The sequence below is a fragment of the Humulus lupulus genome, chromosome 9 (genome assembly GCF_963169125.1).
Source record: "Humulus lupulus chromosome 9, drHumLupu1.1, whole genome shotgun sequence".
NCBI classification, from domain to species: Eukaryota; Viridiplantae; Streptophyta; class Magnoliopsida; order Rosales; family Cannabaceae; genus Humulus; species Humulus lupulus.
Genome location: NC_084801.1, coordinates 92,363,236 through 92,391,154, shown reverse-complemented (window position 1 = coordinate 92,391,154; position 27,919 = coordinate 92,363,236). Strand labels below are relative to the sequence as shown.

The 27,919-nt window shown below is 41.8% G+C and overlaps 2 long non-coding RNA genes across 4 annotated transcripts; both read left to right on the top strand.

The window, feature by feature from the left end:
* Nucleotides 1-8,084: 8,084 nt before the first annotated feature.
* LOC133801563 (uncharacterized) lies at nt 8,085-11,243 on the top strand. Of its 2 annotated transcripts, none has more exons than XR_009876892.1 (3): nt 8,085-8,397; nt 8,480-8,558; nt 11,165-11,243. It is a non-coding gene; the product is annotated as an uncharacterized LOC133801563 (long non-coding RNA). The 2 variants fall into 2 exon arrangements; XR_009876891.1 differs by lacking the exon at nt 11,165-11,243 and adding an exon at nt 10,108-10,178.
* A 6,525-nt stretch (nt 11,244-17,768) lies between these two features.
* Nucleotides 17,769-21,054, top strand: LOC133801354 (uncharacterized). 2 transcript variants are annotated; one of them, XR_009876842.1, is made up of 3 exons: nt 17,769-18,081; nt 18,164-18,242; nt 20,849-21,054. It is a non-coding gene; the product is annotated as an uncharacterized LOC133801354 (long non-coding RNA). The 2 variants fall into 2 exon arrangements; XR_009876843.1 differs by lacking the exon at nt 20,849-21,054 and adding an exon at nt 19,792-19,851.
* Nucleotides 21,055-27,919: the final 6,865 nt, after the last annotated feature.

Genomic DNA, 27,919 nt, shown 5'->3' with positions numbered 1-27,919 from the left:
AGCCAATAAAATACAAATTCAACCTTGACTTACCACTTTGAGTGTTCTAGAACACATGCATGCACTAGAACTCTTTGAATCAACTTGCATGCAACACCTTAAGCCTCTAACCATGCCTTTGAGTTAGTACAACTCATAAATACAAGGATATGGGGGATCCTCGGGCTCGACCAAGAGAAGAAAGAAGAAAAGGAAGAAGAAAAAGAAAACATGGGCTCAAAGTTTCACTATTTTTTCTTTCTTTTCTTTTTTATTTTTCCTTTGAGAGAATAAATTGAGATGATGAGAGAGAATGAGAGAAAGAGAGAGTGGGTGGTTTGGGGTAGAAATGACAATTTCATTTTTTTAAAAACTTAATTTAAACTATTTACCATTTAATGGTATTTTTCTGACCATAAAACTATCATGTCATTTTAATCCCACCTAGCTTAAGATAAATAATAAATGGTGACACCAAAATATTATTAATACCCTTATAGTTTTATTTGTGAAAAATTAAATTTCCACACTTAGCCTTAATTAAGTACTTTACACAAAAATGCACCAAAAATTATTTTTTCCAAGATTTCATTCAAATAAAAAATCATTCAATATTTTGTTAATAATTTTTTGGCCAAAATATTTTTGCCATAGTTATATTCCGTAAATTTTATTATCCGAGATTTTCCCTTAATCGATGTTTTTTACGATACAGAACCGAGAGTTTCGATTTACTCGCAATTACATTATAAATATTTTTTGCTAACAATCTCATCATGAAAATTAAATTCTCAATATTAAAATATTATCAACCTATTCACAAAAAGGAACATTGTCCTGAATTGTTTGTCTAAATGGTGCCCAAAAAGTGAGGTGTTTTAGTTTAAGCCTTATAGATTTTCTTCATCTTCTTCTTTGTTTTTATAACACTAGTAAATTTAGGTTTTTGAGTTTGTAATATTCTTCCACCCTTTTGTGTAAGGTTGTAACTCTATCCCTAAGTATAATATTCCAACAAAAAGAAGGTATTTATTACTATGGAGAATGAGACTACCAATTAATAAATAAAGATCTTGTGATGCTGGATACGTTTGATGGATCCAACTTCAAGAGGTAGCAAGACATTGTAATATTTCTCTTAATGACGCTCAAAATCATTTACATCCTTAATCCCACCTTGGAGCCTTTTACAATGGCAACTAACAATGACAAAAGGAGGAGGTAATGGCTAGGCAAAAGAAAGAAAAAGATAATTAATCTCTTATGTAGAAGTCATATCCTTAATGCGCTTCTAGATAAACTTTATGACCTCTACACCAATACCGAATTTTCCAAAGATATTTGAGAGGCCTTAGAGAGTAAGTAGAAGGCCGAATAGTAAGATACTAAAAAGTTTTTTATTTCTCAGGGTAAATACTTATTTGGTACCCTATGTTTTATCGAAATACATACTTGGTACACTATGTTTTTAATAATGCTCAAATAGTAGCCTGTAATTTGAAATCATACATATTATGTGCCTTGGACTAAAATTTGATTAATAAAATTTTATCAATATAACCAAACTGCCCTCAATTATATGGGTTTCAAATTCAAAATTAATTACTTAATTACATATAACTGATGACTGTTTCGTTGTATTGATAAAATTTTATTGTTCAAATTTGACTCCAGGGTACCAAATATGTATGATTACAAATTACAAGGTACTAGATGAGCATTATTGAAAATATAAGGTACAAAGTTTGTTACTTTTGATAAAACACGAGATACCAAATGGTTATACACCATATTTCTCAATACATTCATTTAAAAAAAAAATTATCAGAAACAACTTCTATCTCCAATCTATGAGTTACAAAGTGATTGTCAACAAATTTAAAGTACTCAAGATTGAACTTTTGGAGGCCATTTAAGTTGGTGCTATTGTTGTAAAACTACTAATATTGAAAAAAAATCCTTCATAAATTTGAGGATTACTCTTTGGAGGAAATCCAAAAACATGTTCAAATTGAAGAAGAATTGAGAACAAGGAACAATGTTGTGACTGAATCTAAATATGAGACTTCCAAAGTAAATGCGGTCTCAATGCATAAGTATCCCAAACGTAATAATAACAAAAAAAATGGTTGTGTGAACCCTTTGGGTCCCAAGAAAAACCATGAACAATTCAAAGGCAAGAATGGTCATTGCTTTGTTATGGAAAATTCAAGTATTATGTTAGGGAGTGTAGGTTCCAAAAGGATAACCAAGAAACTCAGGTGAACACTTTCGAGGAAGAGATCATCATAGAATAGTGGAGTCCCCATGTGGTGGTAGCACAATTCGATTTGGCTACTGGGCAGCTTAGTGACCTGATATAAAGGGAGTTGGCCTAAAAGACAAAAGGAAAGTTTCATCCTTTAAAAATATAATGGTTGACGATTAACAGGGTAAAGTGTAGCGTACTTTCCGAACTTGCATGCGTGCAATGTTCATTTGTTGATCTTTATATTCAATCCCCTTATCATTGCATAACGGTCAATAGCTCACAATGTAACATGTTGTATTATTTTATAATATAATGATTCAGATTAAATAAATGTGACAAAGAGTTTCAAATGTTGTATCATATAAATGCGAGTTACAATATTTGGATAGTGTGTAATACAAATGTGTAACATATTTGAGAGTTACAATTTCACTAACAAATTTGTAACTCCCAATTATTGCCCATTATTGTGTAAATTTGTCGGTACACAATATTGATTTGAATTTCACAAAGCCATAAATGAAATGGTTGTTGGAGACTTGGTTTTCACCCCAATAATGTCTTTGGGGTATAAAAAATTAATTGGGAGTAGTTTGGAATCGTTTGGGAAATTGCACAAAAGTTGTGCTGAAATTGAGCTATGGCCGCGACCTGTGGAATAGAAGCTCATGGCCGCGACCACTGAGGCTGACAGCAAAAGCCAATTTTCCTACTCAACTTTGAATGATTCCAATAGCTCATGTAACTCCCAAAACACCTTTTTAATTCCATAAAAATCCAATTAAACATTGGTAACAGCCATGGGGGTGTTAGGAACGAGTTTCCTAATACGCAGCGGAATGGTGGTGTGGTTGGCCCAGTGTACAACAAAAATTTTGTAACATATTTAAACTACCTTTAAATATGCGGATCCATTAATATACATACATTAATCATAAACAAGATACTAATAGAAATCATACCTCTTGAAGCCTATCAAGTGTCCTTGCTATCTTTTCGTATTTAGAACGATCTTCCTATCCAAGCCGCTCCCACGTACTCACACCAAGATCTTCCAAAGCGTTCTCTACACCTCAAGAAATGTGTGGGCACTTAGAGAATGAAGGATAGTTTATTTGTGATTCTTCTTGATGTACTCAACTCATGAGATCAAGAGAATAGGCCTGAGAATTAGTTCTTTATTTTCAGGGAGAGAGAAAACTATCGTTCAATTTTTCACAGAGCGAATGTGTAGAGTAGTCTCACTCTCTTTTCTTATCTATAATAATAATCTGATCAGTCTTACTTAACAGAAAATATTCAAAATTTAAAAATAAATCTGTAACCATTTTACAATTTACTTTTTAATTAATTAATTATTCCATTAATGAAAAAATCCAAAAACCAATTTTTGAACTTATCAGATTATTTTCTCCTACTCAAATAAAGATATTTAATTAATTCTACCAATTAATTAAATCCAAAATTTTTGAAAAATAAATATTTAATTAATCATAATTTCGAAAATTACAATTAATTAATTATTTAATTAAATTTTGAAATTTAATTTAATTATTTAGTATAATTTCGAAAATTATACAATAATTAAATATTAATTAATTTTGTTAACTACAACTAATTTGTAATTAATTAATTAATCACTATTATCATATAATTGCATATTTGGCCTGAAGAACAAGTTTCTTCTTAAATATGTCTTTAAACTATTTTCCCTTCATATCAACTCTTACCTTGAACAGTGTTGATAGAGCCGCTATGGGGACCTATGGACCTATAATTCCAACCTCCAATAAATTTGAGATTATTAATTAAACTCTTTAATTAAATAATCTTAATTTATTAATCTCATGATTATTCCACTATAAATATGAGATTGAACTCTTGTAATTATAGATGTTGACGCGGTTCTTCGCCAACAGGTAATTAAGAGAAGGAGAGAAAAGGATTAGTGCTGAAAGTAGAACCGTCACAGATATGAAATCTTAGAGGATGAACTTGGTGACCCAAGACACGTTTTTAAGTGGTTCAAAGGTTAAAATCCTTCTACTCCACTAGTCAATATTATTGATATATTCTGGGTATTTGGTTACAAAGTGTATATCTCTTCAGAGACTATTTTTTCCAACCCTTATCAACTCCCAGGGTCTCCATATTTATTGGAGAAGGCACCTGGAAGTTGGTAAGGAGGTCATCCCGTGACCTTCTTATTTGTCATATCAACTTTGTGACATTCATGATTAATTCCTAAACTTGACACATAAGTATGGTCAAATCGATAGATAAGGAGATAATGGGCCGCACGGCCCAACCCAGCCGTGGGTGTCTGAATACGCACGTTCCTGCTGCGTGTCCGAGAAGTCAGGGAGATATCGGACACATGATATCAGATATAGGCACGTTTATCTTGCGCGTGTTGACTTTACAAAGGGTCAGAGATCCATGAGAAGCTCGTACCACGAGCTGCTTCCCTGACCCGACCTTCGGCCTTCAGACTCCTTCCCCCAGTCTTGGGCAGCCTTGGCGAGTCCTTGAGGATCCCTTGAGCTAAGGGGGTACGACCTCGAAAACAGGAGCTCCGGCCTGGGGAAATTTACGGACTAACCGGGATTAGTCCGAGGCTCGACCTGCTAATCAGCCCGTGGGAAAACCAGGGCGTACATCTGCCCCCCAAGCTCCTGCTCGTGGTATATGACGTCATATATAGAAGAGCACAGTAGGGCTTTTAGACTTCCCCACAACCCTTCACATTCCACTTTTTGTGCAGGCGTCTGATACTTGGAACGCCGTGGGTGGTGACGGTACGTTTTATGAGAACCGCATTTAATGGCCTAGTCTAAGCCCAGCCGTCGTTTCGTATTTCGAGTGGAAGGCCTCGGATCCCTCACTAGGGTCATCCAAGAGCCTTCTACACGTGATCCTTCACGTATATAAAATGGGGGTGGCCACCCTACGCACGGGCCACCCCTTCATTCAAAATTTCCCAAATCTCTTTCCTTCTGCCCTCTCTAACTTTCGGAAGAACGAAACCCTCGACTCCGTTGCTACCATTTTCATTATTCAAGAAGCTTTAGCGCACGAGTTTCTCCGAAGCTTTGGAAGCTATTTCACCGACGAAGCTCCTATCAACGCAACATTCTCTTCAACCTTACAGCCATACACTGTAAGTTTCCTGACCCTGTTCACTTTGAAAACATGCTACTGTAGCTTAGGTAAAAAAATTTACTGTAGCCGCATGCAAGGGTTTTCTGGGTTGCGTGGATATGGAGGGTGACAGCCCTTTTTAGGTTAGGACATACTTGTTGTAGGAAATCGCCTTAGAGCATGGGTTTCAGGATGTTTTTTCTGGAACAATTTCTGGGTAGGAGTTTTGGGAATTTTGGGTGCAAAACCGGGTAGCTTAGGGAACACGCCTCATGGGCGGTTTTGCAATTCCTGCCTACTGAAACTTTCCTCCCAAGGCAAATTTTACTCTGAACCCCCTGACACGCGAATTCCGAGTAATCTGGGATCTGTTGGGAGTATACGTGCGTGTTCACTGAACCGCGTGGTTCCACCTCCCACGAGCTGGGCTGACCTCAGCTCGTGCAAATAATAATTATTCTTCCTCCTGCTTGGGTCGCCTTTTCTAAAATGTTTTCTTGTGTTCACTAGGCGACCAGATGGCTCCAAAAAAGAACCTCCCTCAGAAGAACGTTGGAAGCTCGGCCTCCCGGCAAGAGAAGGGAAAGGCGGTGATGCCGAACTCGCCGATCCCCCACTTTGGGCCGGCCGTGGAGAAACAGGTCGAGGTGGCCCCCGACGCATTCTTTGAGGCGGAGAGAATCATTTCGAAGATAACCGACCAGGCGAAGATCAACAAACTCTTCCTCACCCACAACATTCCACTGGGGAAAGCCTCAGTTATAGCCCGACCTGCTGTGGAGGGCGAGCGGAGCTGCACGCCGCTCGATGAATCGTTCGCGGCCTGGAGTGGCGAACACTTCAAGGCAGGGGCCTTCCTTCCCCTGGATCAATATTTCACTGATTTCCTGAATTATGTGGGGTTGGCCCCCTTTCAGCTCCCCCCCAACTCCTACCGTCTGCTGGCAGGGTTGAGGTACTTATTCAAAAAGCAGGAGTGGGAGGTCCCCACTCCTGCAGATATTTTATACTTCTTTTGCCTAAAAGCCAGCCCAGACCAGCGGGGGCGAGGCGACGGGTTCTACTATTTAACCCATTTTCCTAATACGGCGGCGGTCATCAAGCTGCCAAGCCATCCAAATGACTTCAAGGACCAGTTCTTCATGTCAACTGGGTTTCAGAACTGTGAGCACCATTACTTCAACCGTCCTCGTAAGTGAACCCTGATCTTAGCTCGCCTTTTAAGTGTTATTTTATTTTAGCTCCTCCCGTATTCCACTCTGATTCCAGCCAATCTTGCAGCCATCTACGCGAGGACCGAAAAGTCTGTGACCCTCGGGGGTCAATATGAAACACTGGCGGGCTTGCCCCCCAATGAAAAGGACTATCGTGTGCTCGTGACGGAGGAGACGATGGTGTTCTGCAAACTAATTTTCCCAAATCAGACTCTGAATCTGAAGAGGCCCTGGGGGCCGCCCCCAGCCCGCGACAACAGACCTATCATCATTGAGGAGGTCGCGGCAGAGGAAGACGAGGAGGACGAGACGGCTGAAGTTCTGCTCGTGAGGAATAGGAAGAGGAACTTGGAGGTCGCCCAGGGGATGGACGAGGAGAGGATCCAATCCAGAGCAGTCGCGGGTCCTTCTGGCCAAGGTAACCCTTTCTTGCTTAAGAATGTAGATAGGGCCACTGCGGACCCCCGGCTGGTTAGGTTCAATCCTAGGTAGATCGTCCATCGTCACCGAAGGGACCCGGACCTGAACACACTCCTGCTCCATTGTGTTGACCAGCTCGTGTTGGATCACTAAGAGAGCCGGCCTAGGGGTACCGTAGTAGTAGATAACACCCTAGCCTTTAGGTCGATCATTTTTTAGGAGTATGGGACCAACTTACGCACGTGGCCATCACTTCAGAGGGGCATCTATGCTCCGGGGCTTAGGCAGTATGTAGAAGAGTCTAGCCCCGAGTCAGAACCGAACCCAGAACTTGCGCCTGTTCGGGAAAAAATCGTCTTAGGTTCTTCCAGCTCGGGGGGTAGGGCTCTCTTAGTATTCGTATACTTTTTGCCTTTAACCTTTTGCTTTTATTTCTGCCTGATTGCTAACTTGTAATAACCATGTTTTTTGTTTTTGCAGAAGAGATGTCTCAGCCCGAGGATAGTCTGCGGGGCATAGATGTAACGTCCTACGTTTTTGGGTACCTTTAAACGACTCGGGTCGGTATTTTTCCCCCGGGTTAAGAATATTATTTTAAATAATATTATATTTTGTTTGTAAGTATTCCATGAGTTATTGCTAGCCAAAATATGAATTTTGTGATTTTAAAAGTCAAGATAAGACTTTCGGTCCTGGACCGACACAAAAACCCTGATCAGGTAAAAATCTCAGAAAATAAAACGAAAAATCATGGCAATTATATTTTGGGCATAAAATACATTCATAAAAGTTAAAGTTTGGTCAAAAATAATAAACCTAAAAGAAAATGGAAATTTTAGGGCATTTTGTGTTAAATGCCTAATTTTGCCGAAATGGGGAATTTTATTCCATGAATGGACCTTAGGTTAAATTTTATTATGTGATTAATTAAATTAAATGTGAGAGACATTTAATTTAATTAATTAATGTTAAGTTTGGTGATTAAAACTTAATAAGAGTGAAAAAATGTGTCAAAAGTCAATTTGGACTTTTCTTCTTATAAACCTTTATTAACCTTTATAAAAAATAAAAATAAATTAATGGTCACATATATGGAAAAGGGTGGCTGGCCATGTGCTATTTTAGAGTGGTGTGAACCCAATTTTATAAAATTCAAATCCCATTTAATTAAGAAGTCAAGTGGGCAAGTGGGTAGAAAAGCACTCAAGTGTTTTGTGATATTTTGAAGAGTTGTGTGAGCCATTCTAACCCCCAAATCCGACCACTCTCCCTCCCTCATTCACTCTCATCTGATTTTTGAAGACTCTCTCAAGTGTTCTCTCCATTTTGAACCCCAAGAACACCAAAGAAACTTGGAAGCTAAGTCTTGGTCTAGGAAGGGTTTTCCCTAAGGTAAAGTTTCATTAATCTAGACTTTTGTCAAGTTTTAATCATAGAGTTTCAAATAGCTAATTACCTATGTTGTTGGAGGAAGTTGGTTAGGGTTTTTGAAAGGTTTTGAAGGAGTCAAAGCTTATAGGAAGGTCCAAACCTTAAGCAAGAACACCAAAGAGGTAAAAAGTTTACTTTTGATGATATTGTTGTAGGGTTTTTAGTATTAAGCATTATTTTGTATATCTAATGCTTAGAGTTTCTTGTTGATGATGTAATAAGGTTACGGTAGTTGTTTAATAATTTTTATGATGCATGTGTATTGATTATTGAAAATGGGAACCAAAACCCCCAAGGGTTTTGTAGGATACCCTAAAACAAAACATGTTTTGTGCTGTGACTTCCAAGGGGTCAAGCAGCCACTGTATATTGTTTTTGTAAAATTTAATTGTACTGTGATGTTGTTGAGATTGAGTACATACAATTGAGCTTTTGAAACACTAAAAAATGTTTAGAAAGGAGTAAGTTATGCTATTTCAAAGATTAGGTAAAAAACTGTTTTTTCGTATTCTTATTTTCGGAACCAAGTTTGGACAGCCACTGTATAGGGCAAATGAACCCAGTTTTTTCTAAAATTTTGTTGACATATTTATGGAATAACCTATTAGTCCACTGTAAAATTTGGTTAGAAAATATTAAACGGTTTGAAAGTTATTAACTGTCAAAGTTTGGAAAAAAATAAGGACTTGAAAATAAGGTCATTTTTACCTCATTGTTGGAAAATGATTTCACCAATAAAAAATGCTCATTTTGACCTAAGATTTTACAAAGACCTAAATGGCATAACAAAAATGGAATTGGGAAATTTTGGAAACAATTGGGTAAGTAAATTTCAAGTTATGAACTAACGAAGTATGTAGTTAAAAATGTGAAAATTAGGTTTTTCACACTTAGTGTAAAAATGAGATTTTGGAACATAAGGTAAAAAGTAAAATTTTGCTTATTTCAAGATATAAATTGGTAAGTCTTGAAATCATATTTTCACTAAAATTATCCCTTTGAGTTTAAATGAATTATTTTTATTAAAGAGTTTTTATTCTTTCTAAAAATAAGAGATTTAATTTATTAATAGTTAATAAATTAAAAGAGGGTTTAAAACCCTATATTTTGATAAAATAATTAAATAAATTATTTTCCTAGTAAGTAAAAATTGAATAATTGCTTTTGGAAAATTAATTAGTCAAGATGAGAAATTTATAACGGTTTTCCTAATTAAGACAAATTAGGCAATTTTCTTAAAACGGTTTTTAGATATTAAAACCTTAAGAAAAATAAAAGGAAAATTTAAAGAGTTTATTTTCTTTAAAAATAATTAAGGAATTTATTTGTATTTTCTGGATATAACACCGGCTAAAATCTTACATATTTTAACCGACTAGTCGAAAGTGCGGGTTAATAGCGATACCTTGAAAGAGTAAGATTTTTAGCGGGTTGTGGGGAAATACCATTGTGATACCCGAGCCTAGGTATCGAGACCTTAGGATAGGTCTCCCCGAGACTTAGGGTTTAGTCTCGAATATTTTGTATAACTTTCCTTAATAGGTTTAAAACCAAATAAGGATTATAAATCCTTACAAATGACTTTTATTAAAATGACCAAACTGCCCAAAATAATAATAATGAATTATTAGTGCCATAATTAATCCAAGTATACTGTATAGATAACTACAGTATTGGCTAAGCGTAACTGGACTGAACGTTGGAGGGTGAAAACTTGCTGAGCGCTAAGGACTCCAAGTAAGTCAACTTATATTGTATGGCTGCAACATGAAATGATTATTGTCTTGTATGTTAGTATAGGGATACATGCATATACATAGGCTGTCATAGAAAGTTGCTTAGAGACGTTAGTCTAGTGAGTGCTGATTTAGAAAATATGAACGGTAGAAGTCCGTCATATCCTAGACGGTTGATCCCCGTCACACTGCTTGATTTTATTTATGTCCGGTTCATTACCGAGACGAGTGGCCATGAGATGAGGATAAGCTGGTTAGACCTAGGGGCGCCAAGATAAATGGGACCTAGGGGCCCTCATGCTTACTTAATCATTGGACGGTTAGAATCCGAGCAAGTGCTCTGATAAGTTATTCCCGGATAGCAGCCGTGAATATTGGCCATTCCGTGAGAGTGCCTAGAGAAACTAGGGGTTGCCAAGATAGAGTGAGGTTGAACACCCTAGGGGCAGCTGCTCACCAGCACCACTGATTAACATAGAAGTCTCCGTAAAACCGTGTAAATTGGATTACGCTCTTGGATAAGTAGCGATGCCCTAGGTAACACGATAGTTACCCTTGATGAGAATATTTATTGGCTAGATCTTAGTGTGGAGACTCGGTTCTCTTTTACAGATTAGCAATTATGTTGGAGGGCGCGTTACGCATGAATAGTTAGAAATTGTCGAGCGTTGGTCTCGAATTATGTTGTGATATAATATATCTGCTTGCTCTGGGATTTTCTGAGTGCAGGGATATAATTGTTGATAAGATATAGTTGTGATATAATATATCTGCTTGTTCTGGGATTTTTCTGAGTGCAGGATTTTTATCTAAATATGAATTAATTTATCCTTGGTTATCAGGCATGACCATAAGTTTGTCAGGACACTTTAGCGTTCTTGAAATTGATTGTGTAGGGTCCGGATGGGTCCGGATCCCTATTTCTCTATTTGCTTTGTTTGAAAGTTGATCTTACTAAGCGTTTTCGCTTACCTAGTTGTTTCATGTTGTAGGTAAGGGCAAGGGCAGGGCAGAGCAGTGAGCGCTGGAGTCTTCCTTGCAAATGTACATGTGGACCGACCTTTTGGGAAGCCCTTTTAGTTTTGGAAATATTGTGTAATTTTCCTAAACTAGGCTCACTCTAATCTTTATAAAACATGTTTGTGACTAAATGTTAAGTATGGCCATACGACTTTTTAAAAAGTTTTTTTTTCTATGGGTTTTTGAGACATTTTGTTAAATGAAAACATTTATATTTCCGCATTATCGAGTCTTGAAAATCCGGGTCGTTACAGTTGGTATCAGAGATCGAGTTGAGCCGGTTCTGTAGACAACCCACATGTACATTTCGCAAAGATAGACCGGCACTCACTGTAAGTACTGTTTCTTCCTTTAGTGTGTTGTTTTCTTTTTATTCACCTCAATTCTATAAATTGTAGGTTATGGTTGATATACCTGAGATAGGTGACCCTGTGATAGGAAAACTACCCATGATCCCTTTGCCTAGAATCAATTTTCTATAGACTCTTTAACGATGAGAATTCCTTGCCACTTTGAGTACGAATGACGACATTGGCGTGCCATTTGGCAATGTACGCAATACATGACAGAAGTCTTCAGTAGAGCCAGAGGAGGATCTCGAGCAGTCTGACGAGGATACCGACATAGAGCTGGATATGTTGATGGACAACTTAGATTAGGTTATGCTGTGAGGGTCTTGTTGATACTTTTTGTAAAGACCTTGCAAACCTACTAGGTTGTAGGACTTTGGTGTAGTTGTAGCTGAGAACCCGCCAATGGAGGAAGTGGCTAATGAAGAACTTGGCGACGGGTAAATTTCTTATGAGGAGCCGATGGACCAAGATGAGGAAGATCGCGAAGAAGATTCCAAGGAAGATCCCGAGGAGGATCCTGAGGATGGTTCTAATATGGCAGCGGAAAGCGACACCGGCTAGGTGTTAGGAGCTGCATAGGTGTTAGAAACCCACTTACTTTTTGAATATGTACCTACCTTGTATATGATTAAGGAAATTAGTAACTGGTCTAGAAGGGTTATAAGTCCATTTTTTTTTAGGGCTAATTTTGTAAATCCCTCAGACTGGTCGACCCAAACTTGAAACGTTGTTGTATATGGTATAGGTTATGAAATGAAGTTGCTAACTTTCGTTAAAAAGTGTTGATTTCTTGTTGTGCTTGATATGCTTTGCGTGTTTAATTAGGTTGATTGACTATCTGTGTCAATAACTAACTTCTCGTCCTTATGCACTTAGGAGCTTTTGTTTTGAAAGCAAACAAATGGCAAGGACAAGAGCTCAAAGAGGAAGGGGTGCTGCTGGCCGAGGCCAGGCCACACCTGCTGATAGAGCTCAGAACGCGCCTGCCGCTAGAGCTCCAAACCAAGCTGATAGAGTTCGTGAGATAGCCGAGCAGATGAATAATCTGCAAAGGCTAGTGGAGACGCAGGGAGCTCAAATAGAAAGAGGGAAAAAGAGACGGGAGGACGCTGATGCCCTCCAAGCTGAAAGATTTAACACCCTTCTGGGACGACTCCCCATGCCACCCAACAATTCTCAGAACTACGAAGTACCACCTGCAACCAATGAAGAACAAAACCTTGGCCCGCAGGTTATCATTGAGCAACATGTACAGCCAGTAGAAGCGCCAAGAGCTGCCCGAGCAAAACCTATATCAGAAAGGTTCAGCAACCAAAATCCACCTATATTCGAGGGGAGCAGTGACCCTTCAATGGCAGAGGAATGGATTAGTATTTTGGAAAGAATCTTCGACTTCATTGGAACTACTGAGAGAGAGAAGGTAGTTTGCGCGACCTATATGCTGAGAAGAGATGCCCGCATCTGGTGGGACGCAGTCAAGAAAGGGCATAACGTTGCTGAGATGGAATGGCTAGAGTTCTTGACCTTGTTCAATGGCAAGTACTTTAGTAAGGCAGTGATTGAGCACAAAGTGAATGAGTTCACTAATCTGAAGCAGGGAACATCGAGAGTGCAGGACTACGTTCGAAAATTTGACCAACTGTCTAGGTTTGCGAAGAACCAGGTGAGCACTGAAGAAAATAAGACCTGGAGTTTTATGAAGGGCCTACGCAGAGACATCGCTAGGTGTGTAGACACTGGTAGAACTGGCCCAGAGACGTATGCTGAAGCTGTGGAACGGGCTCTTCGCCAAGAGTCTTGGGCTGTGTCTGACAAGCCAGATCCACAGAAGAATGAAGACCGGAGGTTCACTCCCAACAACCCCGGACAGTTTCAGGCCAATCAGAATGGCCCAAGGGGAAGGTTCAACCCGAGGTTCGGCCAGAACTCGGGGCGAACAAACAATCCAAGAGGCACAAGACCGATTCTTGGGGGAAATAACAAAAGAAAAGGGGGACCTCCCAATCAGGCAATGGCTAGTCACAACAAACAGTCGAGACGTGAGATTGAACAATGGCCACTGTGCAACAAGTGTAACCGACGCCATCGGGGCGAGTGCGGGGTCTGTTTTAACTATGGAAAGCCAGGGCACTTTGCTAAGGATTGTCGAATGCCATCCAAGGGCAATGGAAATGACCAACATAAACAAATTGGAGCTCCGCCTCGAGTTTATGCGCTTACACAAAGCGACAAAGGAGCTGGCCCATCTGATATGGTGTCAGGTCAGATTTCTATCGCCCAAACCTCAGCATATGCATTAATGGATACTGGTGCATCACATTCTTTTGTATCTGCATCCTTTGTGGAAAAATTAAATAGAAGTCCTGAGCCTATGCCTGTTATTTGTGGGGTATCCTTGCCTTCGGGTGAGGATATGCTGGTGCGGACATGGGTTAGAGCCGTACCAGTTTGGGTTGAAAATCGTGAGCTAATGGTGGATCTATTAGTCTTGGACCTACATGAATATGATGTCATATTTGGGATGGATTGGTTAACCAAATATGGAGCAGTTATCAATTGCAAGCGTAGAAAAGTGGTCTTCACCCCAGCAGGAGAAGAACCATTCGAGTTCAAGGGTACGTCAAGAGAAAAGAAGTGTCCCATGATTTCTGCGATAAAGGCGAGAAAAATGTTGAGTGACGGGTGCATCGGTTTTCTGGCAAACATAGTGGATAAGGATAAAGAAACGAGTCAACAACCATCGGATGTACCGGTTGTGTGCAAGTTTTCTGATGTATTTCCTGAAGATCTCCCAGGGATTCCACCAGACCGAGAGATTGTGTTTGAGATAGAGTTGATTCCGGGAACTGCGCCGATCTCAAAGACTCCTTACAGAATGGCACCAGCTGAACTCAAGGAGTTGCAGTCACAACTGCAAGAGTTACTGGACAAGAAGTTCATAAGGCCAAGCCATTCTCCATGGGGAGCCCCGATCTTATTCGTTAAGAAGAAAGACGGTACGATGAGAATGTGCATTGACTATCGGGAGTTGAACAAAGTGACGATCAAGAACCGATATCCATTACCGAGGATCGACGATCTTTTCGATCAACTACAAGGAACGTCAGTATTTTCCAAAATAGACCTGCGATCGGGCTATCATCAGCTCAAGGTTAAGGAGACGGATATACCAAAGACGGCCTTCAGAACGCGCTACGGTCACTATGAGTTCTTAGTGATGACCTTTGGACTAACCAATGCGCCTGCTACATTCATGGATCTCATGAACCGAGTATTTTGCGAGTATTTGGATAAGTTTGTCGTCGTGTTCATTGACGATATTCTGATATACTCGAAAAGCCAGGAAGAGCATGCAACACATCTGGAACTGGTCCTCCAGTGTCTGCGAGACGAAAAGCTTTATGCTAAGTTTTCGAAGTGCGAATTCTGGCTAGAGAAAGTAAGTTTTCTGGGGCACATAGTGTCGGGAAATGGAATTTCAGTAGATCCCGCCAAGATAGAAGATGTTAAGCAATGGAAACCTCCGAAAAATGCGCATGAGGTTAGAAGTTTTCTTGGGTTAGCGGGATACTACCGGCGATTTGTGGAAGGATTTTCCAAAATAGCCGCACCAATGACTGCCCTTACCCGCAAAAACATCAAATACGAATGGACTGACAAGTGTGAGGAGAGTTTTCAGGAGCTGAAAACAAGATTGACGACTGCCCGAGTGCTGACAATCCCCAATGGCACAGAGGGATATACTATTTATAGCGACGCCTCAGGCCGAGGGTTGGGAGCAGTGCTGATGCAGCACGGAAAAGTAATTTCTTATGCTTCTCGACAGCTAAAGAATTACGAGAAGAACTATCCCACTCATGACCTGGAGCTTGCAGCAGTGGTTTTCGCTCTAAAAATATGGAGGCACTACCTATACAGGATACACTGCGACATCTACACTGATCACAAAAGCCTAAAGTATTTCTTCACTCAGAAGGAATTGAATATGAGACAGCGTCGATGGTTGGAACTATTTAACGACTATGACTGCGACATTCTGTACCACCCGGGAAAAGCAAACAAGGTGGCAGATGCATTGAGTCGACAACCAGGTGCTTATGTGATGACAGTGAAGGAAATTTCGCCGCAGTTACAAGCCGACCTTGCTACCTTGGATTTAGAGATAGTAGTTGGTCAACTGGCTAATCTTTCAATCGAGCCTACCATTATGGAAGCTATAAGAGGCGGGCAGTTAGTCGATCCTTGGGTTCAAGGATTGATACACGAAGTGAGGAACGAGGGGCGACCAGGATTCCATATCTCCGAGGATGGAATATTGGGGTTCAAGGGAAGAATATGTGTTCCTGATGATGACGAGATCAAGAAGCAAATCGTTTTCGAAGGACATAATGCTCCTTATGCCATGCATCCGGGTACCACAAAAATGTACCAAGACTTGAAGAAGTACTTTTGGTGGCCTGGAATGAAAAAGGAGACGGCAGTATATGTGGCACACTGCTTGACTTGTCAGCAGACAAAGGCCGAGCATCAACGACCAGCCGGATTGTTACAACCCTTAGAAATTCCGGAATGGAAGTGGGAGATGGTCACTATGGACTTTGTCACAGGTCTACCAACCACTCCCAAGGGGCACGATGCCATTTGGGTTATCGTGGATAGGCTGACTAAGTCCGCTCATTTCTTGCCGATCAAGGTAACTTATGGCGCACATAAGTTAGCAGATATTTACATTGCAGAAATAATGAGACTGCATGGTGTACCCAACTCCATCGTTTCAGATCGCGACGGACGTTTTACCTCGACATTCTGGAATAGAATCCAAACGAGGTTGGGTACTAAACTGAAGTTTAGCACTTCTTTCCACCCGCAAACAGACGGTCAAAGTGAACGAACAATTCAGACACTGGAAGATATGCTAAGAGCCTGCGTGCTCGACTTTCAAGGGTCATGGAATGAGAAGCTTCCACTAATAGAGTTCGCTTACAATAATAGCTATCATGATTCCATCAAGATGGCTCCGTATGAGGCATTGTATGGAAGGAAATGTCGATCACCGATTCATTGGCACGAGACCGGTGAAAGAAAGTTTCTCGGATCGGATGAGGTTGATCAGATTACAGAGGACATCCGACGGATAAGGCAACGCTTGCAAACTTTGGTTGATCGACAACGCAAATATGCTGATAGACGCAGGAGACCCCTGGTGTTTGAGGTTGGCGATAATGTGTTGCTGAAGGTAGCTCCACTACGAGGGGCTATGCGATTCGGAAAGAAAGGAAAGCTTAGCCCAAGGTTCGTTGGACCTTTCGAAATCATAGAAAGGATCGGGGAAGTAGCTTATCGTTTAGCTCTTCCGCCCGCCCTGTCTAAGGTGCATGACGTGTTTCATGTATCCTTATTGAGAAAATACATGCGTGATCCCTCACATGTAATCAGCTATGAGCAGCTGAGCGTGGATCCTCAACTCGTCTATGAGGAAAAACCGGTTATGATACTAGACCGAAAGGAAAAAGTGTTGAGGAACAAGACGGTGCCATTGGTAAAGGTGCAGTGGTGTAACCATGGCATTGAAGAGGCAACCTGGGAAACAGAAGACAAGATGAGGGAGCTGTATCCTCATTTGTTTTAAGTTTCGAGGACGAAACCTTTATAAATTGTAGGTATTGTAACGTCCTACGTTTTTGGGTACCTTTAAACGACTCGGGTCGGTATTTTTCCCCCGGGTTAAGAATATTATTTTAAATAATATTATATTTTGTTTGTAAGTATTCCATGAGTTATTGCTAGCCAAAATATGAATTTTGTGATTTTAAAAGTCAAGATAAGACTTTCGGTCCTGGACCGACACAAAAACCCTGATCAGGTAAAAATCTCAGAAAATAAAACGAAAAATCATGGCAATTATATTTTGGGCATAAAATACATTCATAAAAGTTAAAGTTTGGTCAAAAATAATAAACCTAAAAGAAAATGGAAATTTTAGGGCATTTTGTGTTAAATGCCTAATTTTGCCGAAATGGGGAATTTTATTCCATGAATGGACCTTAGGTTAAATTTTATTATGTGATTAATTAAATTAAATGTGAGAGACATTTAATTTAATTAATTAATGTTAAGTTTGGTGATTAAAACTTAATAAGAGTGAAAAAATGTGTCAAAAGTCAATTTGGACTTTTCTTCTTATAAACCTTTATTAACCTTTATAAAAAATAAAAATAAATTAATGGTCACATATATGGAAAAGGGTGGCTGGCCATGTGCTATTTTAGAGTGGTGTGAACCCAATTTTATAAAATTCAAATCCCATTTAATTAAGAAGTCAAGTGGGCAAGTGGGTAGAAAAGCACTCAAGTGTTTTGTGATATTTTGAAGAGTTGTGTGAGCCATTCTAACCCCCAAATCCGACCACTCTCCCTCCCTCATTCACTCTCATCTGATTTTTGAAGACTCTCTCAAGTGTTCTCTCCATTTTGAACCCCAAGAACACCAAAGAAACTTGGAAGCTAAGTCTTGGTCTAGGAAGGGTTTTCCCTAAGGTAAAGTTTCATTAATCTAGACTTTTGTCAAGTTTTAATCATAGAGTTTCAAATAGCTAATTACCTATGTTGTTGGAGGAAGTTGGTTAGGGTTTTTGAAAGGTTTTGAAGGAGTCAAAGCTTATAGGAAGGTCCAAACCTTAAGCAAGAACACCAAAGAGGTAAAAAGTTTACTTTTGATGATTTTGTTGTAGGGTTTTTAGTTTTAAGCATTATTTTGTATATCTAATGCTTAGAGTTTCTTGTTGATGATGTAATAAGGTTACGGTAGTTGTTTAATAATTTTTATGATGCATGTGTATTGATTTTTGAAAATGGGAACCAAAACCCCCAAGGGTTTTGTAGGATACTCTAAAACAAAACATGTTTTGAGCTGTGACTTCCAAGGGGTCAAGCAGCCACTGTATATTTTTTTTGTAAAATTTAATTGTACTGTGATGTTGTTGAGATTGAGTACATAAAATTGAGCTTTTGAAACACTAAAAAATGTTTAGAAATGGGTAAGTTATGCTATTTCAAAGATTAGGTAAAAAACTGTTTTTTCGTATTCTTATTTTCGGAACCAAGTTTGGACAGCCACTGTATAGGGCAAATGAACCCAGTTTTTTCTAAAATTTTGTGGACATATTTCTGGCATAACCTATTAGTTCACTGTAAAATTTGGTTAGAAAATATTAAACGGTTTGAAAGTTATTAACTGTCAAAGTTTGGAAAAAAATAAGGACTTGAAAATAAGGTCATTTTTACCTCATTGTTGGAAAATGATTTCACCAATCAAAAATGCTCATTTTGACCTATGATTTTACAAAGACCTAAATGGCATAACAAAAATGGAATTGGGAAATTTTGGAAACAATTGGGTAAGTAAATTTCAAGTTATGAACTAACGAAGTATGTAGTTAAAAATGTGAAAATTAGGTTTTTCACACTTAGTGTAAAAATGAGATTTTGGAACATAAGGTAAAAAGTAAAATTTTGCTTATTTCAAGATATAAATTGGTAAGTCTTGAAATCATATTTTCACTAAAATTATCCCTTTGAGTTTAAATGAATTATTTTTATTAAAGAGTTTTTATTCTTTCTAAAAATAAGAGATTTAATTTATTAATAGTTAATAAATTAAAAGAGGGTTTAAAACCCTATATTTTGATAAAATAATTAAATAAATTATTTTCCTAGTAAGTAAAAATTGATTAATTGCTTTTGGAAAATTAATTAGTCAAGATGAGAAATTTATAACGGTTTTCCTAATTAAGACAAATTAGGCAATTTTCTTAAAACGGTTTTTAGATATTAAAACCTTAAGAAAAATAAAAGGAAAATTTAAAGAGTTTATTTTCTTTAAAAATAATTAAGGAATTTATTTGTATTTTCTGGATATAACACCGGCTAAAATCTTACATATTTTAACCGACTAGTCGAAAGTGCAGGTTAATAGCGATACCTTGAAAGAGTAAGATTTTTAGCGGGTTGTGGGGAAATACCATTGTGATACCCGAGCCTAGGTATCGAGACCTTAGGATAGGTCTCCCCGAGACTTAGGGTTTTGTCTCGAATATTTTGTTTAATTTTCCTTAATAGGTTTAAAACCAAATAAGGATTATAAATCCTTACAAATGACTTTTATTAAAATGACCAAACTGCCCAAAATAATAATAATGAATTATTAGTGCCATAATTAATCCGAGTATACTGTATGGATAACTACAGTATTGGCTAAGCGTAACTGGACTGAACGTTGAAGGGTGAAAACTTGCTGAGCGCTAAGGACTCCAAGTAAGTCAACTTATATTGTATGGCTGCAACATGAAATGATTATTGTCTTGTATGTTAGTATAGGGATACATGCATATACATAGGCTGTCATAGAAAGTTGCTTAGAGACGTTAGTCTAGTGAGTGCTGATTTAGAAAATATGAACGGTAGAAGTCCGTCATATCCTAGACGGTTGATCCCCGTCACACTGCTTGATTTTATTTATGTCTGGTTCATTACCGAGACGAGTGGCCATGAGATGAGGATAAGATGGTTAAACCTAGGGGCGCCAAGATAAATGGGACCTAGGGGCCCTCATGCTTACTTAATCATTGGACGGTTAGAATCCGAGCAAGTGCTCTGATAAGTTATTCCCGGATAGCAGCCGTGAATATTGGCCATTCCGTGAGAGTGCCTAGAGATACTAGGGGTTGCCAAGATAGAGTGAGGTTGAACACCCTAGGGGCAGCTGCTCACCAGCACCACTGATTAACATAGAAGTCTCCGTAAAACCGTGTAAATTGGATTACGCTCTTGGATAAGTAGCGATGCCCTAGGTAACACGATAGTTACCCTTGATGAGAATATTTATTGGCTAGATCTTAGTGTGGAGACTCGGTTCTCTTTTACAGATTAGCAATTATGTTGGAGGGCGCGTTACGCATGAATAGTTAGAAATTGTCGAGCGTTGGTCTCGAATTATGTTGTGATATAATATATCTGCTTGCTCTGGGATTTTCTGAGTGCAGGGATATAATTGTTGATAAGATATAGTTGTGATATAATATATCTGCTTGTTCTGGGATTTTTCTGAGTGCAGGATTTTTATCTAGATATGAATTAATTTATCCTTGGTTATCAGGCATGACCATAAGTTTGCCAGGACGCTTTAGCATTCTTGAAATTGATTGTGTAGGGTCCGGATGGGTCCGGATCCCTATTTCTCTATCTGCTTTGTTTGAAAGTTGATCTTACTAAGCGTTTTCGCTTACCTAGTTGTTTCATGTTGTAGGTAAGGGCAAGGGCAGGGCAGAGCAGTGAGCGCTGGAGTCTTCCTTGCAAATGTACATGTGGACCGACCTTTTGGGAAGCCCTTTTATTTTTGGAAATATTGTGTAATTTTCCTAAACTAGGCTCACTCTAATCTTTATAAAACATGTTTGTAACTAAATGTTAAGTATGGCCATACGACTTTTTAAAAAGTTTTTTTTTCTATGGGTTTTTGAGACATTTTGTTAAATGAAAACATTTATATTTCCGCATTATCGAGTCTTGAAAATCCGAGTCGTTACAATAGACTTCGGGGGGAATCCCTCAGCAGGGCCAAGATTGAAAAGGCTCCGAGGGTCCAAGAGCACGGCTGGGGGCTCCACCAAATCTCTGGCAAAGGAGAAGGAAAAAACCCCACCATCCCAGGTCGGGGGGGCAATTATTCTTGCTGGCGGAGCAGGACACATGCCCCCGCCGCCCCAGCGGTCTCCATCAGCCGCCCAGGACGTGGGAATGGAGGTCGGGACCCCGGCCGCAGTGGCCCCCGGCGTACGCATCACGATCGACCCCCAGGATTTGGAGAAGATCCCAGAAGCCTTCCGGGGGACGGTGTATGAGTCGGCGAGCTACGCCGTCAACCATTTCTACAAGTTCAAAGAGAAGGAGCTCCGGGCTATTGAGACACTGAGCCTGGTCCACGTAATAGAGTCATCGATGGACATGACCCTAACGATAAGCTGCCCCATTATTTTAAGGCTTTACCCCTCACACACCGCCTTATTTTTCCACTTAGCCAATTTATCTTCCATTTCTCGCATGGCATCGCTGCCGTACACTGAGGCATCACCAGGACCAGAGCTCAGCTCGAGGAGATGAGGGCTGGGCACCAGGCCGCTCTTCAGGAGGCTCAGGTGGCGAAAGATGCACTGGCGACCTCGAAGGCCGAGTTAGAGAGGACCCGCTCGAAGGTCCAAGAGCTTGAGGCATCCCTTGCCACCTCGCGAACAGACCTCGAGGCAGCGAAGACCGAGGCCCAGGCCGCCCTTGAAGCCGAACGGGCCACTTCGGAACAGTCCATGCAGGAACTGTTCTATCGTTGCTGGGCCCACAACCCGGAGGCTGACTTCTCTTTCATGCCGTCGAGTCTCTGGGCGCGCTTGTTGGTGAAGTTCCAAGCCCGCTTTGACAAAGAGGTGCCGCCCTCGGAGACTGGGGAAGCCTCTGGTGCGGCGGAGCAGGATGACACCGCGACCTCCAATGGGCCGACTGACGGGGCTTAGGAAATTTTTTCTTCTCTTTATTTTGAAGTATTTTATGTAATCCTTAGCACGAGGTGTTTTTACCTCGAGACAATTTGCCTTGCAATTTTAACTTACATATTTCTTCATGCTTTTGGCTACAATACACTTCCCCTTTTTTTTTTATAAACTTAGTTCGCGTTAACCGTTATTTATATCCCGAGCCCTTTAAGAAGAACCACGATCCATAAATTTAAGTTAACTTCTAAGTTTTATGACCCGGTTAAAACCAGGAGCTTATTTTGAAAACTTAGTTCGCGTGAACGTTTATCCATATCTCGAGTTCTTTAAGAAGAACCACGATCAATAAATTTAAGTTAACTTCTAAGTTTTATGACCCGGTTAAAACCAGGAGCTTATTTTGAAAACTTAGTTCGTGTCAACTTTTATCCATATCTCGATCTCTTTAAGAAGAACCACGATCAATAAATTTAAGTTAACTTCTAAGTTTTATGACCCGGTTAAAACCAGGAGCTTATTTTGAAAACTTAGTTCGTGTCAACTTTTATCCATATCTCGAGCTCTTTAAGAAGAACCACGATCAATAAATTTAAGTTAACTTCTAAGTTTTATGACCCGGTTAAAACCAGGATAGGACTTAGTTCGCGTTAACCCTTATACATAGATAAGAAATAACATCTAAGTCGTTAAGTAGACCTGGTTATATCCAGGTACCATATGCCCCCCCAAGTAACTGGGAAAGAGTCTTTCGTGGTTACTTTAAGATTACACTTGCAAATAAAAAGAAAAACTTGATTTTTATTAATACATAAAAAGTGGCCTTCCAGGCCTTACAAGTGGATCATTGATAATATTTCTTTAAGTGGATGGCGTTCCAAGTCCGTGGGACTGCCCCTCCATCAAGTCGAGCTAACTTATAAGTTCCTTCCTTGATGACCTCAATGACCTGGTATGGTCCTTCCCAGTTCGGTCCCAAGACTCCATCTTTGGGATCTTTCCTGGCTAGGAAAACTCTCCTTAGGACCAAGTCGCCAACGCTAAAGGTACGTTTTTTGACTTTAGTGTTGAAGTAGCATGTGATCTTTTGCTGGTAATGGGCGAGCTGGAGTTGCGAATCCTCTCGCCTTTCATCGATAATGTCTAGGGAATGGCATAGGAGCTCGTGGTTCCTATCTTGGTTGTAAGACTGGACTCTATGTGACAGAACTTTAACTTCCACGGGGAGGATTGCTTCACTTCCAAAGGTTAGGGAGAAAGGAGTGTGACCCGTAGGAGTCCGATGCGAGGTCCGGTATGCCCAAAGGACCTGGGGGAGCTGCTCTGGCCAGATCCCCTTTGCCTCATCTAATATTTTCTTGAGGCTTGCCTTTAGAGTCTTGTTGACAGCCTCGACCTAGTCGTTTGCCTGAGGATAGGCGACAGAGGAGAAGCTTTTTACAATTCCGTGCTTTTCACAAAACTCGGTGAACAGGTCGCTGTCGAACTGAGTGCCGTTGTCGGAGACAATTTTCTTCGGCAGGCCGAATCGACAGATGATGCTTTTAACCACAAAGTCGAGTACCTTCTTCGATGTTATTGTTGCCAACGGCTCTGCCTCGGCCCACTTAGTAAAGTAGTCGATGGCTACCACGGCATAACGAACCCCGCCCTTTCCGGTAGGCAGGGCGCCTACTAGATCTATCCCCCAAACGGCAAATGGCCAAGGGGCCGAGATCATTTTCAGTTCAACTGGAGGATCTCGGGCAACCGCAGCGAAACGCTGGCACTTGTCGCACTTTTTCACATATGAAATCGAGTCTTTGGACAGAGTTGGCCAGTAATAACCTTGCCTGAGAACCTTTAAGGCCAGGCTTTGCCCCCCAGCATGGTCTCCGCAGAATCCTTCGTGAATGTCCTGCAGGATGGCCTGTGCCTCACCTGGATGAACGCACCGGAGGAGAGGTAGGGAATGTCCACGTCGGTACAACACACCATCGACCAGCGTGTACCTCGGAGCTTGATACAAGACTCGCCGTGCATCGTTACGCTCTTCAGGCAGCTTGCCCTCGACGAGATACTCAAGAATGGGGGTCATCCAGGTCGGCTTGACATCAATCATCTCGACCTCTGCCCGATCTCCTTCTATACTTGGTTCTTTCAAGAATTCTATTGGCACCAACCCCAGGGTTTCTGTCTCTCCCGAAGTGGCGAGTTTGGCGAGAGCATCTGCGTTGGCGTTCTGTTCTCGAGGTATCTGCTCGATCGATCCTCACTCGAATGCAAACAGCTCAGATTTTACCTTTGCCAAATAGGCGGCCATCTTAGGTCCCCACGCCTGATACTCGCCCAGAACCTGGTTTACCACGAGCTGGGAGTCACTGAAGCACTGGACAGAGCTCGCCTTTAACTCCTGAGCTACCCTTAGCCCAGCTAACAAAGCTTCGTACTCTGTCTTGTTGTTGGACGCCTTGAACCCGAACCTTAGCACCGAGTGGAACCTATGTCCTTCGGGGGATATTAGAATGATTCCAGCCCCGGAGCCGCTCTCGTTAGATGAACCATCAACGAAGATCTTCCACGACGAATGCGGCGAGGCGACTTGAAGTAGGCCTTCTGATGGATCCTCCTGGAATCCCGTGCACTCCGCCACGAAGTCAGCCAACGCCTGACTTTTTATGGTAGTTCGTGGAGTATAGAAAATCTCGAATTGACTGAGTTCGACCGCCCACTTTAACAAACGTCCCGATGCTTCAGGCTTTTGCAAAACCTGCCTTAGAGGCGGATCTGTCATGACGTGTACCGAGTGGGACTGGAAATACGGTCTGAGCTTTTGCGAGGCTGTGATTAGGCAAAACGCCAATTTTTCCATCAGTGGGTACCGTGACTCTGCTCCGAGGAGTCTCTTGCTGATGTAGTAGACTGGCTTTTGAACTTGGTCCTCTTCTCGTACTAGCACGGTGTTAGCTGCATCCTCAGTGACGGCCATGTAGAGGAAAAGAGGCTCTCCTGCCCTGGGCTTGGACAGCACGGGCGGTTCAGCCAGATGCGCCTTCAGATCGAGGAATGCGCTTTCGCACTCTATTGTCCACTCAAACTTCTTGTTTCCCCGGAGCAGGTTGTAGAAGGGCAAACGCTTGTCGGTTGACTTGGAAATGAACCGATTGAGTGCTGCCACCCTTCCTGTGAGGCCTTGGACATCTTTCCGCGACCTGGGGGAAGGAAGCTCGAGCAGTGACCTGATTTTGTCGGGGTTCGCCTCGATTCCTCGGGTATTGACTATGAACCCCAGGAATTTCCCCGATGCGACACCGAACGTGCATTTCTGAGGATTGAGCCTCATGCCGTAGTCTTGTAGTATTTTAAAACATTCTTCCAGGTCAGAAACATGGTTGTCGGCAGTCTTTGACTTGACGATCATGTCATCAACATACACCTCCATGTTCTTTCTGATCTGGTCCGCGAACATTCTGTTTACTAGCCTCTGGTAGGTAGCTCCGGCATTCTTCAGGCCAAACGGCATGACCTTATAGCAATAGACATTCGTTGGGGTCATGAAGCTAGTATGTTCCTGGTCTGCCGGATTCATCGCGATCTGATTGTAGCCTGAGTACGCTTCCACGAAGGACATGAGCTCGTGCCCTGCCGTAGCATCCACCAGCTGACCGATCCTTGGCAATGGAAAGCAATCCTTGGGGCAGGATTTATTCAGGTCGGAGAAGTCAATGCAGGTCCGCCATTTCCCGTTGAGCTTTGGAACTAGCACGGGATTGGCGACCCAAATTGGAAATTTGGCTTCGCAGATAAAGCCGCACTTTTTGAGCCGGGCCACTTCTTCTTCTAGGGCTTCAGCTCGAGTTGTTCCTAAACGCCTTTGCTTTTGAGACTTGGCAGGAACGCTTTTATCCAGATGGAGCGTGTGCATGATGACGCTCGGGCTGATCCCCACCATGTCCTCGTGAGACCATGCGAATACGTCCAAGCTATTCTTCAGAAACGTAATCAGCTCCGCCTTTCTCTGGTCGCAGAGGTTCTTCCCAAGCTTAACCGTCCGTGACGGATTTTGTTTATCAATGTTCACCTCCTCGAGCTCCTCAATAGCCTGGATCTCGGATCTGTCCTCGCCTACTCGGGGGTCAATGTCCTCACTCAAGGTGATCTTTTCCTCTTCGGGATTCTGAGGTTTTTCAATCTCAGGAGCCGCCAAGGGTCCCTGAGATTCCTCCTCGCTCTGAATGGCCATTGCCAGCTGCCCGGGTTTAGACTTTCCCTTCATGGAAATGCTATAGCATTCCCTGGTAGCGAGCTGATTGCCCTTGATGGTGCAGATTCCTATTGAAGTAGGGAACTTCATGGCGAGGTGTCGAATGGAGGTGATGGCCTCGAAAACTATGAGTGTAGGTCGGCCCAAAATGGCGTTGTAGGCAGCGGAGCAGTCAATGACCATGAACTCAAGTAGCTTGGAGACTGTCTGAGACTCTTCTCCTAGGGTGATCACCAGCTCGATCGTCCCTATCGCTGCCGATCCTTCTCCCGAAAAACCATACAGCATCATGGAGGTCGCCCTTTGCTCGGCGACGGTTAGACCCATCTTTTCTAATGTGGATCGGAATAGGAGGTTCACCGAGCTTCTGTTGTCCACCAACACTCTCCTCACTTTTCGGTTGGCGAGCTGGACTGCCACGACCAAGGGATCATTATGGGGGAATTCGACATGGCCTGCGTCTTCCTCCGTAAACGTAATCGGTTGCTTCTCTAACCGCTGCTATTTTGAATGACGCTGCTCCGGGATGAACTCCGCTCCGTTGTGGGCCTTTAATTCATTCACATACCTCTTCTGGGCGCCTCTGCTCGTGCCAGCCATGTGCGGTCCTCCAGAGATGGTGGATATCTCTCCCTCGACCACGGGAGGAGGGACGTCCTGATCTACCCGAGGCCCGGGCTGACTGACTGGGACTTCTGGAGCGGGTCGACTCGCTGAGACCTTGTTTCGTGAGTACTGCGCCAAGGGGCCTGCTCGGATGAGAGTCTCGATTTCATCTTTTAGATGTCTGCAATCGTCGGTATTGTGGCCAACGTCGTTATGGAAACGGCAGAATTTTGAAGTATCTCTCTTTCCTTTGTGGTGTTTCAATGGCTCCGGTCTCTTCCAGGGGACCCGAGCAGCGTTGGCCAGGAAAATACTTTCCCTGGACTGGGTGAGCTCGGTATATGTCGTGAACACGGGCTTGAATTTATCCACAGACTTATTCTTCTTTTGACCGTGCTGGCTGTTTTCACCATTTCCCTTTCTTTTGCCACCACCGGGCTGGTTGTTCTGCGCGACCTCGGGGATCGCCACCACGATCTCTGTCCTCGCTCCAGCGGGTTTCTCGGGAACCTGGCTGGTCCCCGCGGCTGAAGCTTCAGCTTCTTCTAAGTTTATCCACTCTTGGGCTCTGTTAAGGAATTCGTTAACCGAGCTGACTCCCTTCCTCTGAATATCTTTCCACAGGTCTCCCCCGACCAGGATTCCGGTTCTCATGGCCATGAGCTTAGAGCTATCGTCAGCGTCTATGGCTCGAGCAGCGACATTCGCGAATCTGCTCAAGTAGGCTTTCAGCGTCTCACCGGGCTGCTGTCTCACGTTAGCTAGGGAATCGGCTTGGACTCGGGCGGCCTGGGAGGCGCGGAACGCCCTTTTGAAGTCAGCTGAAAAGGTCTTCCAGGAGCTGATTGACTGCCTTTTACTCTGCTTGAACCACTGCTTGGAAGATCCGGTCAGTGTGGAAGAGAAGATCAAGCAACGCAGCTCCGGGCCAATGTTATGGGCCATCATTAGGGTGTTGAACATCCCTAAATGGTCTGACGGATCCCCG